Source organism: Mus caroli, unplaced genomic scaffold, assembly GCF_978045245.1.
Source record: "Mus caroli unplaced genomic scaffold, Mus_caroli_1 scaffold_14, whole genome shotgun sequence".
Taxonomy (NCBI): Eukaryota; Metazoa; Chordata; class Mammalia; order Rodentia; family Muridae; genus Mus; species Mus caroli.
In genome coordinates this window covers 4,892,088-4,908,262 of record NW_028227269.1, presented here as the reverse complement: position 1 = coordinate 4,908,262, position 16,175 = coordinate 4,892,088, and the positions used below count along the sequence as shown (strand labels likewise).

General features: G+C 43.1%; 1 protein-coding gene across 9 annotated transcripts in view; it reads left to right on the top strand.

Annotated features, from left to right (window-relative positions):
- Nucleotides 1–16,175, top strand: part of Tdrd15 (tudor domain containing 15) — a 369,751-nt gene that overhangs the window by 193,271 nt on the left and 160,305 nt on the right. For 7 of the 9 annotated variants that reach the window (XR_015045178.1, XR_015045179.1, XR_015045168.1 and 4 more), the window contains 2 exons: nt 566–840; nt 12,378–12,471. The gene's annotated coding sequence lies outside the window, so the exon portion shown is untranslated. The remainder of the gene's footprint in view (nt 1–565; nt 841–12,377; nt 12,472–16,175) is intronic. The other 2 variants (XR_015045169.1, XR_015045171.1) reach the window with 2 other exon arrangements.

Here is a 16,175-nt window from a genome sequence, read left to right as displayed (position 1 = left end):
TTGGGTGGATGTCTGTAGACAGCTCCTGGGTGGATGTCTGTACCTATAGCTCTTGGGTGGATGTCTGTACCTACAGCTCTTGGGTGGATGTCTGTAGACAGACAGCTCCTGGGTGGATGTCTGTAGAGCCTTGAAGAAGAATTAGTGAGCATTTGGATGATGCAAAAGCAAGAAGGAGGAAGAAGATGTGGAGGAGGAAAGACCTCAAAGCTGCCTGCATGCAGTTTGGTAAGGAGAGTGACTTGAAAGTCAGCTGGTTTGCTTAGATTCTATATAATTGTGACATGAGAAGCCAAGCAAAGAGAGTGAATGGCCCTGAGAGTGTCATATCTTCCTTGTGTGTGTATGCGTGTGCGTGTGTGCATGCATGCCGGTGTGTGATACAGCTACCTGACTGTATCCTTTCCTGCTTCCGAAACTTCTAGGGATTGGGCCTTTTTAAAGCCATAGAGACGAAGCTTGATTTACATCTAGACAGAGAAAGTTGTGGCGATCCTAGAAAGTAAGAAAATGAACATGTCTTGCATCTACCCACACATTTGCTCATTTTTGTCCTCCTTCAAAGACAGCTGTTGGGTACCTCGAGGGAAAGCTCTGAAGGATTCAGCAAAGAAAATACCATTCCTCCAGAGTCTTCAGCTGGCTGCAACAGCAGCAGCCCCAGCATGGCTTTTGTTGTGGCTATGACTGCAGAGTTTTCCTGACATAGGAAGCTTGCAGTCCTTAAGAAGATGGCTATTTCCACAGCTACTGGATGACACTGTGGTCCTGCAGTTCTGTCTCATAGAAGACCATGGGTTGTGACTTACTGGTGGGTAAGGACATAAGGCTCAAGAGAAGGTAAAAAAAATCATCAAGCTCTTTCTGCTAGCACAGTTGTATTATAAGAACTCTCCTGAGTTGAGAGCCATGTGTACCTAGGTTAGAACTGTCATCTTGAGGATGAGTCAAGTTTCTGCCTAGCTATGCATTGCAGGGAATAAAATGGGGTTGATTGTTCCATAAGTCCCAGCCTGCTTTAGTTGACTTGGACGAAGAACATAACATGTGCTCTTAGATGCCTCCACCCCTCCTCCATGCATCTTAGTATCCACATCCACTGATATCTATGTTACCCCTGAGCAAGGCTTCTGGATTGATAGTTTTAGCTTTCCTTTCTACCCTTGGGCCACCCTTGATCTTGCCACCAGGGAATGACAAGCTCCATGTCAGCCTGATGGCAGCTGGGAGGGGAAGATGAGTTTTGAAATTCTGTTTTATTCTGTACCTCTGTGAAATTTACTTGTTGATAAGGCTGGTCTAAATCTAGATTCTGCGGGGGTGGGGAGGTCCTTACTAGAACATCCTATAGCCATTGACTCACAGCAGAAGTGTCCAGAATTTAGAGTGTCACAAGTATTCTTGATAAGATTAGGAGCTTGGGAAGCTTGAAGGAGACAAGGCTCTCCTCCCTGAACCTACTCCCACTGAACATTACACTTGGGATGTTCAGATGGCATAGCCAGAGTTAGGATGGGGCAAAAACTTCAAAATTTCAAAAACTTTGAAATATACACAGGAGCAAACATGGCAGGTGGCAGAGTGTTTCTAAGAAGTGTGCACACATACATGTATGTGTCTGTGCTCCATGTGTATGTTCATGTGGCAGCAAATACTGGAGTTAGTGGGTTGATAGTTTAATATATAAATCCAGAAATGAATTCTGAGCATTGCTCATACAACTCTAGTTGAAAGCATTTTCCGAGGCACCACAATGAAAATTAATGCAAACTAAAGAAGGGAAGAAGGCATCTGTTGTCTTTGTGTCTTAGTCCCTGCCGGCTGACTGGCCAGACCATTCTCCTGATTTTGGGGTGCTCACGATTGCTTCATGGCAGCTGAATAGTGCTGATTCCTTGGGGCCCCCTCTGATGTAGCAGTGGCAGCAGCCTTGACTTCCCTCGCTGCCACCCTTTGTACATCCTCTCTGTCTTTTACACTTCAAGGGTGAAGGGCACAGTGCCAGTGTGCGGGCGTGGCATTTCTGCAAGTGAGTTAAGAAGCAGCTTGGGAGTAGTAAACGAGCATAGTCTCGTGCACTGTGTAGCAAGCAGGCCCCAAAGGCTTGTGTTTTCCTCCTATCCCACAGTTTTATGGCGCCATACCTTTAAATATTCATTGCCATTATACTACATGAGGATATAAAGTCAGAGTGTGCTCCCACGTGTCCCGGAGGGCGCAGATCCCTATAGTCTGAGCATTAAGGACAGTCTCTATCTCTTCATGACACTATGACAATAACTCCAGGCCAAAATAGTTGGCCTGGCAGCTTCTACCCCACTGCGGGTAACACACTGAAGCCTGTCACCAGTGTCCTTTGCTGAGGTCATCTTGAGATACTTTCTTGTCTTCTTTCAGACCTGGCTGAGGTGTCTTGCTTATGTTTCTCTGAGCAGAGGTCACTCATTTGACCTGGTGAAGCTTACATCCTCTTCCTCATAAGCTAATGTCTTGCTGTCCGAAACGCACTGCATATTCAGCCACGGTGAACTGGTGAATGATTCTGCCATGTAAGAGCTGCTTTTGTAGACTGGCTTTTACACAAGCAATACCAGGTTGAAATAAAAAAAAAAAAAAAGTGAAGACCAAATAAGGAAGCCATTACCTAGGAAGATGAACAAAGTTACTTAACATTAATTTACCAGTTCCTACTGCTCCCAGCCTGATTCTTCTAGCTAGAGAGGAGACATTTGGTTTAGAGAAATGACCTCGATCCTTTGATGACTTCAGCTTGTGTTGGCATAGGTAACTGTGCTGCACTGTCAACTGAATGCCCTGTGTGAGCCCACTGTCTTCAGGAGCAATGACACCATTTGCTGATTGAACACTTCTTTATCCCATGGAATGTTCCAATGTCTCCAATTTCCTGGTACCCAGATATATTAAATTCATCCCTCCAGGAGAATAATTTCAGGTCTAACCTTGTCATTACTTGGGCAAAGGTCAGCTACATTATTGGGACCTATTTCCCCAGCGAGCGACCTGATACAATACTGAACTGACCCTTACCATCTTGTGACTCCCTGTGTGATTTTCTTAGAATGGCATTCTCTGTGCAGCTCATTTGAGGTCAAGCTAGCAAAGGGTAGCCATGTTTGAGAATGGGGACTTTGATTTGAGTCTATGGGGTGTTGATATGTGCTGTATATCATTTCTCAGCAACTTATGGCTTCTATAATATCCTGCATGCATTGTCTTTCTTTAGGGATTTGAGCATGGCACACTGCACAAGCAAATGGTCCTGCACTGGACTACTCTGAGTTTAAATGAAACAATACTACTGACACAAGGCTAGACTCAAGAATGTGGCCAACTTGCTCCATGTACAGCTGTTCCACAAAAGAATCCATTATCCATTATCATCCTCTCAAACCATACCTGGCTCCTTGACTTGTCTTTCAGCTTGTAACTTTAAGGGCTTACTTCTTCTTTAAAATCCTTCTGTGTGGCCTTATGTTGTCTTGCCAACAATCTGTACAGCCACAGCTTTCAAATCACACCTTACAAAGCTCTTCCCCATATGCCTGTGAACTTGGTCCCCATATCACTCCCGCGAGACACACTTGGCATGCATGCTCCTCATTTTTACAGATTGAGAAACCATGGCTCAGAGAGGTAAAGGGACCCACTAAGAATCATCCAGCTGACTGGTGATGGGGCACATATCAGAACTCAAGACTTATGAATTCTGTACCACTGTCATCTGCCTAGCTCAGCAAGCACACTGTTACCCTGAAAACGATAACATTCTTTTTGAGCAGAAATGCCATGTTCCTCCCACAGATGCTCTGCTTTAAGTCTTTCCCAAGAGGCTTCCTTTTTTAGTGTTGCTGAAAACATGACTGATTTTTATCATGGAATAGTCTCCTTTCTGACCTCTCACCCATTTCTGGATGCCACTCGAGGAATTATATAACATAGATTAGTTTACAAAATTAGGATACTAGGTTCTGTGCCCAGCCATTGTGTTACCTGTTGATTCTAAACTAAGATTGTGTGGTGTTTTCCTTCACATGGTGTCTCAGCTGGGTTTCGGAGAAAGGTACAGCAGCCGAATGTGGGGTGCAAGAGTGTGCTCTAGTCAGCTGCAGGAATTTGGAAGCATGGGGTGGGTGTGGCAGCAGCCAGCTGTGGAAACTTAGTGAGCTGGGAGGAGAGATTTCAGAGCTGAGTCAGAGAGTCTGTCGGGATGAGAACAGGCCTGCCTGTCCACTGGTGCCTAGATGGCGAAGCATGGGATGCTTTTTTTTTTTTTTAAATATTTCACACAACAGATACTATTCCAGCATAAAAAATAGGCTTCTTCCTGATGCCCTACTCCATCCTTGCCCCGGTCTATCCTGCCATATGTTCATTAAGAAGACTCTGGAAGTATGCAGACTTGGCCACTAGGTGCTTGTGGGCAATCTAAGGCAGCTGTAGCAGGGGAAACAGAGGGTAGGATAGACACAAATGGATTGGAGTATTCCACTAACTTGTTGGGGGTGGGGGGCATGTAACCACCATCAGTTCAAGTTTAGATTAAGAATCAAAACAGTTGATTATAAAGATGAAGAGTGGGCAAAATGGCATTGCTATTTGCTTTAGGGTCCTTGTTCTATTTCTGACAAATGTACCATTGCTGCTGAAAATTATGAATCGTTTTCATCCTTGTTTGAATTTGGCATATGGGGTGTTCAATATTGATTGTCAATTCCATCGAATTTCAAATCACCATGGAAACAATCCTCTGGCCATGTCTCTAAGGGAGTTTCTAGCTTGTATTAATTTGAGAAGGAAAGACCTAAGCTGAGTTGGGGTGGTACATTCTATGGTCTGGAGTCCTGAACTGACTGAATGAAGAGGAACATGAACTGTGCCATAACCTTCATCTACCTCTGTTTCTTAACTTTAGATGCCACATGACAGCTGCTTCAGGCTCCTGCAGTCTGAAAAAATATGCTAGACCCTTAAATTGTGAGCCAGAGAAAACTCTTCCTGCCTTAAATTGTTTCTGTCAGGTATTTTGTTATAGCAACAAGAAAAGTAATTAGGACGGCACAGAAGCAAGGGGTTCTTTTTGGTAGTTTCAATCACACACATTGACCTTTGCTTCTCTTCATTCTGCTCTGTGTTTTTTAAGACTCAGCCTTCAGAGGAGCTATGCTTTTCCTTCCCATATATGCCCAGCTGTTCCCTGTTATAAGTGACTGGTGCTGGGTTTGAGGTAACTTGGGGGATGAGAAAAAGCAAACCCGAAGAAAGAGGAAGATCTAGGGCCAGGATTCCTGATTTTGACCAGCAAGTACATAGGCCTAGGATCAGACCAAAAGAAGGTAATCTTTGCCTGCTGCCTCTGGGCTTGGTGCTCAGGGCCAAGGAAACTTTTGTGCCATGGCTGTGGTCCAGCACTTGAGGATTTAAGATGCAGCAGTGTCGCACCAGTGAGCTGAGCCTGTGCCTCAGCTCTGGGCAGATCACAATCTTTTCCTTCTGGAGCCAACTGAATTAATTGGGAAAGGGGGAGAGCCCTAGTGACTTGTGCTCTGACAAGCCCTCGGTCTCTTTGAGCTCTGGTGACAGGCAGCCAAACTTCAAAGGCCCTCATGCCCTCTTCCTCTTACCCTGCCTGTCAAGAGACTCTGTTGAGGAGCTGATAGGGAGGGGGGAGGGCTGAGGGAGGGTGACCAGCCAGCAGGTCTTCCTGACATTTGTCCTTCCCTCACTGCCTACAGCCAATTCAAGATCAGCTCAGTACCCTGCTGCCACAGCCCCCAACCTCTCACACCAGGGAGACAGCTCTCCTCTAAATTTAGCAAGAGGAGGGAAAGGGAGGTCAGAGTGTCCTGGGTGAAGGCTGAAGGTGGAGGCAGACTAAGACAGTGGACAAGGGTGGGGGGAGTGAGTGGGTGGGGTGGAGACTGCATGTGGGGAGAGATTTTGAGTCAGAAGTAGCTTCAACAGCCAGAGGGAGGAAACAGGGAAGAGAGAGTAGGGGAGAGAGAGTGGAGGGAGGGAGGGAAAGAGGGAGGAATGGGAGGGGGAGGGAGAGAGAGAGAGAGAGAGAGAGAGAGAGAGAGAGAGAGAGAGAGAGAGAGAGAGAGAGAGAGAGAGAGAGAGAGAGAGAGACTTTAAAGGTTGCACACATATGAAGCACTGAGCCTATCTCTTTTCCTGCGTGTACCACAGAGCATCAGTGATATGTGAAGATGGGACCATTGGTTTGAATTTGCAGAGAAGCTGAGTTAGAGCTCCAGCTCACTGTCTAAGGAGGATGCTGTGGCATTTAGAGCTGCTTTCTCAGGAACCCAAGGGCATTTCTGTCTGTGGAATGCAGGGCAGCAGAGGTCCTGCTTCCTAGGCACCTATTTCGCACCCTCCCTGGGATGCACATGGCCTTGTTTATCTTGTGTATTCCTTGCAATACTTTGAAGCAATGGCTTTCAGAATAATCCTCTATTTTTGAATGATAAAGTTGAAGCTTGGCTTTTAGATGCTAGGCAGCTACTGTAGGACATGGCTAGACCTGTCCCATCTTAAATCATTGCTTTTGTAATGTATGTTAATGAATGTCCAGAAACAAATACACCTTCCTTTCACCAGAGTACAGTTGTTGGTTTATGAGTATAGCCTGTTCATTTAAGAAAATTACATTTCTTTTTTAAAAAATCTCTGTCTCTTGTCTGTCTGTCTGTCTGTCTCTGTGTATGTGTGTATTCACACACATTGCTTGCACATGCATGCATGACAGCACAGCTGTGCATATACTGCAATATAGAGGTCACAGGGTCTCCCCTTCTATCTTATTTGGTATCTTTCACAGCTGTGTGTGCCAGACCAACAGGCAAGCTTCTAAGGGCTCTCCTTTCTCTGCCTCCCATCTCCCAGTGAGTATGTGAGAAACATGCATGGTACTTTGTCTCTGTCTGTCTAGTTTCCTTTGGATTCTGGGAATCTGAACTCAGAGCCCCACAGTTGCACAATTGGCCCTTCACACACTGAGCTATCTTTGTAGCCTACAACAGTCACATTCCTTAATATTCCTTTCACTGTACACGTCAAGGATTTGTCCTTTTAATGTCCCCCTCCCCATCACATAGCAACCCATCCACACGAGTCCTAAGAATTCTGGTCACTAGAATACAGGCCAGCTCTGGATCCAAAATAGGTAGGATGGCTTGGTGTCTTCCATTACCAGTGCAGGATGGCACGCACATTCTCAAGGAGCACTTTTGGGCAAGAGAAACACTGGGATGAAATATGTTCCTAACCAGATAGAAGCAAAATATTCAGGGAAGAGACAACAACATCGAAACAACCTTGGAATCTCATTATCCAGGCTTGTATTTGTTAAATGGCTAAATGACAAGATTCAGAAAATTATTCCGAAGTATATTTATTTATGATTGTGCTATCCCTATCTGTTGCTAGGCAACCAAGAGTTCCCAGTTATCAGGGAGAGTACTAACATTTTAGGTTCTCTGTATGATCTATGGCCATCATTATGGGACTTGAAGCTATGCATGGGGGCTGCTCATGCCCTGTGGGCCTCTGCTTAGACAGGCCAGGCCCTTCTACCCATGTCTTCCTGGCCATGCAGCAAAGGGAGGAATGAAGAAGTATCATAAATAGGACTTAGTTTTTGTTTTTATTTATTTTTAAATTTTATTTTATGTGTAGAGATGCTTTGCATGCATGCATCTATCTATCTATATATATATCTATCTATATCTATATCTATATCTATATATCTATATATCTCTATCTATCTATCTATCTATCTATCTATCTATCTATCTATCTATCTATATATATATATATATGACATGAATGCTTGGTGTCTGCAAAGGCCAGAAGAGGGAATCAAATTCCATGGAACTGGAGTTACAGATGGTTATTAGGCACCATTTAGATGCAGAGAACTAAACCAGGTTCTCTGGAAGTAACTGCCAGTGGTCTGACCCCATGAGTCACCTCTCTAGGCCTAATTTTATTTTATTTTTTAAAAAGCTAACCTTGCAATGAATTCTGGAAGTAACTTCACAAAAAAAATGAAGAGTGCAACAGATCCTCTCTTGTTCCATTATATGTTTGTGTGTCCTCCTTCATCCCACCTTGTATATATGTGTATATGTGTGTATGTGCATATGTGTTTGTGTGTTAGAAGGTGATGAAGGAAAAGAAAGACAATGAGGGAGGGTAGTGGAAAAAGGTTTGCATGTTTTCCTTTTTAAAGATTTATTTTTATTGTTATTCATGTGTTTGTGGGGTACTGAGGGTGTTATGAGAAGGTGTCTGTCCCCTGGAGCTGGAGCTGGAGCTGGAGGTGAGATGCCCAGAATATATGGAGGAACCAAATTCTAGTCCCCAGGAAGAGCAACAAGTGACCAATCCCCCCTTCCCCGGGAGTACTTACATCTGTCAGCAGCTACCAGGACCCCACACAGTACCATCTTGCAAGGAGTCTCCTCCTTAGGTTCATGCTTTTTCTGCAGCACTGTAATTACAGATACTGCCAGCAGCCCCAACGTGGCTGGTAAGGTGAGTGGTCAGCTCTCTGCTTCTTGTGCTTTGTCTAGTAGTTCTCTTACAGAGACCTCAGAGCACAGGAGTCCCCGCCCTGGGTGCAGCTGTACCCACCTGAGCAATGCAGGCCTATTTGTTGTACAAGGAATGGTGGGAGCATAGCTGAACAGTTTGTTCCTAGCTGAGGTGCACTGTTTCCCCTGTAGCTCTTTTTATGTTAAAGCCTGTCTCTCCTGGTATAATCTGATGGTTTCCTAGGAGATGCCCTCCCTGGCCACACACTCCCTGATACTAGAGTTGGATATTATCTATGTGCACTAAGTATCTGCTTTGTTCACTCCCTGCTGTCTGCTCTCGCTCTCTCTGGGTTGCTTGCAAGTTTTTCACGTGGGTCCCTAATGCACAGAAGAAAGGCTAAATGGATTTGCCTCCCTATATCCTCCCCGGCTCTGGAGTTAGCTTTCCTGCTTACACAGAGAGATTTTTACTCCCTGCTTATTTCCCATCTCAAGCTAAAATAAAGACGGCTGATTTTTAAAATCAAGACAAATTTGGGACATAAAAGCATCACCAGTATTCCCATGAAGATCAGAGAGTTAGTTGTTCCTCAGAAAGGATAGGTGAAGCTAGTACCCCGCTCACACCTCAATTTCTATCTGTGCAACACGGGACCTCTGCGGTAAAACGCAAAAGCATCCTCAACAGTGCTGGCAACTCCGGTGGGGAGTCTCTCTTCTTAAGTCTTCTCTGACAGAAAGACCAAAACACATCTCTGGGCTGGCTTTTCACAATGTGACAGGAAGACAGGGCATCCCTGAGGTTGAGGAAGGCTGCTGTCACTGTGGGAAGAGGGCCTGGTAACTTTAGCAGTACCCACACAGAGATACAATCTCCGATGTGTCAAAATTGTGTTTTCTTAGAAGCCTTGATTATTCTAGCATCTTCTCTACCTGTCTGATAGTCTCTTTTAGACTTTCTCTCTACAACTCTAACCACAACCAATCAAATTAGGTTGAGATCAGGAAATATATACACCCTTTAGGGAGAACAACATATCAACATATGAATACACACACACACATATATGTATATATATATATATATAATTTCTAGAACCAAATTGAAAGCAAAACACATGTATCATGTTTTCCACTCCTGATTTCTGAGGCAGAAATAGCAAGAGAAGATTAACAAGGGCTAAAAGGAAACAACATTCCTGAGTATCCAAGAGTAGGTTGGATACTCTTAGTTCAGCAGTTCTTGTACCAAAAGGATGGGAAATATATGTAAGAACAAAAACCACTTCTTGATTCAGCAAATAACCCTGAGAGGATGAATTAACAGGATTTACGTCTAAGATGTTCTCTTTGCCTCCTCCTTCACAGCCTTGTGTTGCCTAGAGACCTTTGGAAAAACAACAAGTTTAGATAGATATATGACTAAATTCCAGAAAAATGGAGCAAGCATAAGGGGTTAAACCATCCATTCCTTGTCAGCTCTATTTTCCCATTCCATGGCCAGAGAGACCCTTGTCTCTGAATGGACTGGATCTGTAAACAGGGCACAGATGATAGGTGATTACATTACAAGTAATAAGCTGAACTGGATTCTCATGGCCCAACAGCTAACTATATAAAGCACTATCTGGAAGCTTCTCCTAGCCCATCTTCAAAACATCTGGGACAGTCTGTTGTTGAGAAAGACTTGAATCTGGAGCCTTAGGAGTAATATCAAGTGATGGCATGAATCACATTTAAGTGATGCTCACAGTATGGAATAGATTTGATGGAGACCCCAAATGGATAGCTATCTATACAGATACATTCATATTCTTGAAAATGAATCACATGTCAAAGTATTAGCATTGCTGAGTAGGGATCCTCTGTGTAAGTGCATTTTATACAGTTCTACTCTAGATGATGTTTTTCTATATTGTAATTGATTTTCTTCTTTAGGCAGGGGCCATTATTCTAAAACCTGGTAAAAGCGACTTCCTTGGAGCATGGTTTCAAAGTTATCCTACTGCTTGTGGACCTGTTTTATGTGGTCTCCTACTTCACGTCCTTCAGTCTTTGTACTCTGTTAAAGACGGTGCAGGTCTGGAGATACAGCTTTGCTGGTAGAGTGCTTGCCTGACATGTATGAAGTGCTTGCCTGACATGTATGAAGTGCTTGCCTGACATGTATGAAGTCTGGTGTTAGATTTCCAGCACTGTCTACACTGACACAATTTTACAATCCTAGCATTTGTAAAGAAGAATTAAGCAGAGCAAAATCCCAAGGTTATCTTCTGCTGCATAGTGAGTTTTCCACTAGGCTGGAATATGTGAGACCCAAAATATATCTCAAAATATAGACATTCATTAAGGGAACTTGAAATTTTCCATGGATTGACATTCTGCTTTAGTATAACAGTGCTTTAGTGTAATAGTATAACAGTGTAAGGTTATAAGTTATTTGAAGTTAGTTTTAATAATAGATATTACAGTAACTTACTCATAAATCAATAACCTAGTTTAAATGTATGTTGGAAAAGGTACAAATGTAAAGGGAGCTAATATTTATTAAAGCCTAATATGTGACCAGAATAATAAACATGTTGCCACATTTAATCCTGAGGGTCTTCCTGAGAAGATGTCACTTTCATCTGTTTATTGATAAGGAGCTCAGGTAGAGAAATAATACAGTCCATGCAACTTCTGAGTAAGAGAGTTCAGTGTATATTTGTTACAACAAAGTAGATATGTTAGTCAGCCCTCCATTACTGAAACAAATGCCTGAGACAATCCATTTATAAAGAAGAAAAAGATTTATTTAGCCCATCATGTCTATCATGAATTTGTTCATAATGTCTGAGTCTCTGGGGAGGCAAAACCTCTCAAGATGCAAAATGGAAAGAGGAGTCCAGGGTCTGACAGCTTCATCAAGGGCAAACCACCAATGCCCCAAAGCTGTCATTCAGCTCACCTCCTGCATTCTTCATGTCTCCTGATATGCCACAGGCTAGGGACCATCCCTGTAATGCAGGCTTTTGGGAACCTTCCTAGGGACCATCCCTGTAATGCAGGCTTTTGGGAACCTTCCTAGGGACCATCCCTGTAATGCAGGCTTTTGGGAACCTTCCTAGGGACCATCCCTGTAATGCAGGCTTTTGGGACCTTCGATAACTCTTTGCCTCTTGTTTGTTACCTTCTGTAGAACTCCCAGCTAAGTTCCACTTTCACAGACTTCCTCTAAGGCGTTCTTGATTTGCTCCTGGATCCATAGCCATGCAAAGAGTGACTAAAATAAGCTAATCCGTGGTTAAACAGTTGCTGGGCAGCAGAAGACCCTGGTTTAGGTTATTGCTTAGAACACAAGTTACATTCGTAATCTTACTAGTGATGCTGTCAATGCCTTCAAATACAAAGATTTATAAGAAGGGAATCAGATGGAGTGCCCCTAGATGTGCTTGCCTCAAGAGCTGACAATGGGTGTGTTGAGAAGGTGATCAGTTCCTGGCAATTTTTAACCTGTGAGATTTGGCTTTTAGTTGAAGGTCACAAATAAGAGTCAGAATTGCATTCTGGGAGGGAAGACAAACTCTGGACATCAGAGGTGAGGTTTCTAATGTAGGATGGACTTTCTTACCATTGTGTAAAACTGCTGATCCCCATGAGCCTATTTGCTCATTCAGAACATGAGGGAAAATTTGGTATCCACTTTCTGGGAGGAGTATCTATATGGATGCATGTGATGCCATTTGACTTTACTGTTATTGTTCAGACCTTTCACTCAGTGGAGTCCGCTTTGTTGTCCCTAATTCTCTAAAGTCATACCAATGTCTATTTCAGGGTTGCAGGAGACAATGAAGACTGCTTGGCGTCCCAGAGGGGCTACTTCTTTTCTCTGTCATCACTACAAACTCATTATAACTTGCCACCCAAGGTATGAGAGTCTTTCATTTTCCACATTACAGATGGAGGCCCTCTGTGAAACAATGAGTTTTGAGGGGAAGTGAGTCTTGTCATGACAGTGAAACTTTAGGACACGTCATCTTATTAGTTGTGATATTTGTTCCACTCTCCTCTCTCTTACCTTTATTTAGGAAAAGAGGTGCAATACTTATGGTTTACTTGCATGCCTGTATGAACATGCATGTGTGCATGTGTGAACACACATGCATGTATGAACATGCATGTATGTATGAACATGCATGCATGTGTGCAACATTTACAAAGATTATTTAGAAGCAGAGGGGAAATATAAAAGAATGATTACAAAAGTAGATGGGCATTTAAAAAAAACACAACTCAGTGCTAATTGTTTTGAACAAACAAAAAGGTAGTGAGACTAGCTCTCAATAGGTAGGTTTGAGGAATGATCTGCCTTTAGTAAGCTTCAGGGAAATCTCTGTAGCATAATTAATTTGAGTTGAAGAGAAACTCGTCAACAAAGGAATCCATCTACAAGGGTAGATAGAAACCAACTTTGGGATCTGCAGTTTTTCAGGGTTAGAGGTTCCTTCAAATGCCATGTTCTTCCTTGCTATTTTCTCTGATCTCACCAGAGAAGGTAGATGAGGAGAGACATCTCAGCCTGTCACCTATGCAAGATGAGGAGAGACATCTCAGCCTGTCACCTATGCAAGAGGATCCTCATGGGAATAAGTTACTTTTGTCAGTGCTATGACCAACACATGCAAAAGGAACGTAAGGGCTGGCTGAGTTTGAGGTGACAGATTCCATCATGGTGGAGTATCATGTGACAGGGATGGGAGGTAGCTGGTCATATTACATAAGCATTCAGTGAGTGGAGAATAAACAGGATTAAGGTCAGACAGATAGTAAAACCTCAAAACCCACCACTGGTGACTTATTTTCTTCAATGAGGTTCCATCCTCTAAAGATTTCCACAACCTTCCCAAATAGCGCCACCATACTCAAGGAAAACAAGTTGGAAGTTTGCTTCTTTGTCACAATGTCCTCTACCACAAAGGCTCCAAATTGAGCTCAATTTTCTCTGGGATTATGTGGTCAATGACATATTCTAGAAGCAGCTGGCCATAGTGGGTAGTTACCTGTGAGGTTTCATCATAGCTGGGGTTGTCCAAAGACATAAATGCAGGAGAGCCAGAAACACCTCATATTTGTCCATGATACTAATAATGCTTGATTATTAGAGAATCAGTGATGCTTGAGGGCTGGACCACTGTACTGCATTTTCCTTAATGTCATTAATGTAACAATAAATATAGTCAGAATATAACAAACAGTGGCTCATGGCTGCTTGTCACCTTATAACTTGCATTGGAGAATCAGTAGCCTGTGCCACCTAACATTTGCATGCTGTAGCTTTTGCTTAAGGCTCTGGACAGAAATTGGCTCTTGTGGTAGATGTTGGCTTTAGAGAACCAATTCATTATTCCTCTGCTTATAGAACCCCAAAGAACATGTCTGTCTTATTTCTGTAAGTACCAGAGTAGTACCACTGAAATGTGTTCCATCTGCTTAGCCCAGTCTTCTTCCTTCCTGATAGCCCCTGGGGGAAAGACCTGTGCCTGCTTCTTTCCAGACTGCATCTTACCCAAGCTCTCCCAATCTATCTCAGACTTGACAGTCTACTCCAAACTTCCATTTCTTAACTCCCAGTGTGATCCTGCTATCAAAATCAATATGAAGGTTTCCTCTTGAATTTAAACTCCTGGTGCCATTGAAAAGGTTGACCTTTTGGCTGGTGAGGTGACTCAGCAGGTAGTTATTTGAAGTCTAAGTTAGATTCTTGGGACAAACATGATTGGATGGAGAGAGCTGACTTTGTCCTCTGACCTTTACCTGCCTGCCATGGAGTGTGTGTGTGTGTGGTTACATCGGCTATAAACACATAAATGCACACATAAGACCAAATGTTTAAAAACTCGTACTGCATTTCTCTCAGGTAACACAGTTCCTAGGGGCTGATGACTCTTTTCTCATCTCCCTAATTAATGATTGGCTTTTTTTTCTTGTCTATTTCTACTTTTTTTAATTCTTTATTGCTGCTTCCTTCAATATCCAGATCTTCACAATTTCTAGAGAATGTAAATCTTGACTTAGAATTTTCCAGCTGCCCACATACATTCTTTTCTCCTCACTTCTCTTTGGAACTGACCTTTGCTTTAGGTCATTAGTGGGGCTCACCGATAGTTTCACCCTTTAAATCAAGCCAAGTTCATCCTGAGTGCACAGAAGTCGTTTTACTTCAACTAGGTCATTGATATAATAGATCCTCAGAGCAGTACCCAGGATTCATGAGGACAGTTTTACTCTTCTGAGCCTGACACATTATCTTCTTCCTGTGAGAGTGACACTCTTACAGAGCACATTAAGAAGAGCCAGTGGCTCAGCCAATCAGATACTATAGGACAGTCAGATTTTGGGTGCAGATTTGGGTCTTTTGTGCAATTGGGTGGCATGATGCCACTTGTCTTAGTGTTTTATCTATTCATTTGTCCAATCCAAGGCTTTGTTTCATCATTTGTGGAAATTAAGGACTACTGTGATTGTCACCTGGAAAAAAATGAACCATTTATATGTCTCAAGTACAAAGAAGAACTCAAATGCACTGTGACACTGAAAAAGCAACACACACACACACACAAACACACACAAACAAATACATATATACATATTTACACACACACACACATTTTTTATGAGGCAAATGCTGAGTTAATGGCTCTGTCTTCTGTCTTGCCAAGAGGAAAAGAGAACAAGATAGGTCCTAAGCTTAAAAAAATAACTCTAACCTGGTAAACTAGGAAGAAGTGAGCATAAATACTTAAACACAGCGTCAACACCATGATAGGTATTGTAATATAAGTGCTGCAATCAAAGATGAAGCAATAGAGAGTTCTGGGGGCGGGGGAGGTAGGCAATCAGAAGTTGTTAGAAGCTAGCAGTGGATGTGCGTGTAAAGAATAGGCAGTTTTTGGGTAGGCAGAAAAGAGGAGGCATACAGAAAGGAGAGGGACTAGAGGAGGAGCAGACAGAGACCACACATGCCTATAGAAAGAAAGGCTAGGATGTAAGGCAGGTGTGTTTGGAGAGGGAGAGGAAAGTGAGAGGAAGCATCAAAGGTAAGCTGAACAGCCTTCAGTTTAGTGCCATGCATGAAGTGTCAGCACCTGACCAGAAGCACCAACTCATTGCTGAGAAAGGAGGGGATGATTCCTAAGGCATACATATGCTGGGAGCAAACCCACACAGTCTGGGGATTAGTTTTGGAGCTGGTGAATGGCATGGGACTTCCAATGCTCAGTCCTCTTCAACCATGTCTCTTGACATTCTGAATGTTTACCTACAACCTCTTCCTTATTCACTGAACTTTCATGACTTGGACTGGCTGACCCTAGCCTCCAGTTTAGGTCTAGATTGTTGACTCTGATTGGCTTCTACAGCACCTAGTTCTCTGCCTACAAATGTCAATGGTAACCTCCTCCATCTGAGTTTGCTAGCCCTGAGGGGAGTTTCTCATTGCATACATACAGACATATTTTGCCTTGGTAATTCTTGCTTCTACTGTATGGTTTTCCTGTAGGCACTTACTTGTTGTTGTGTAGCACATAGTTTTAATGGTTATCAATGTGATGGATGCCCTAGGACCTGGGAATA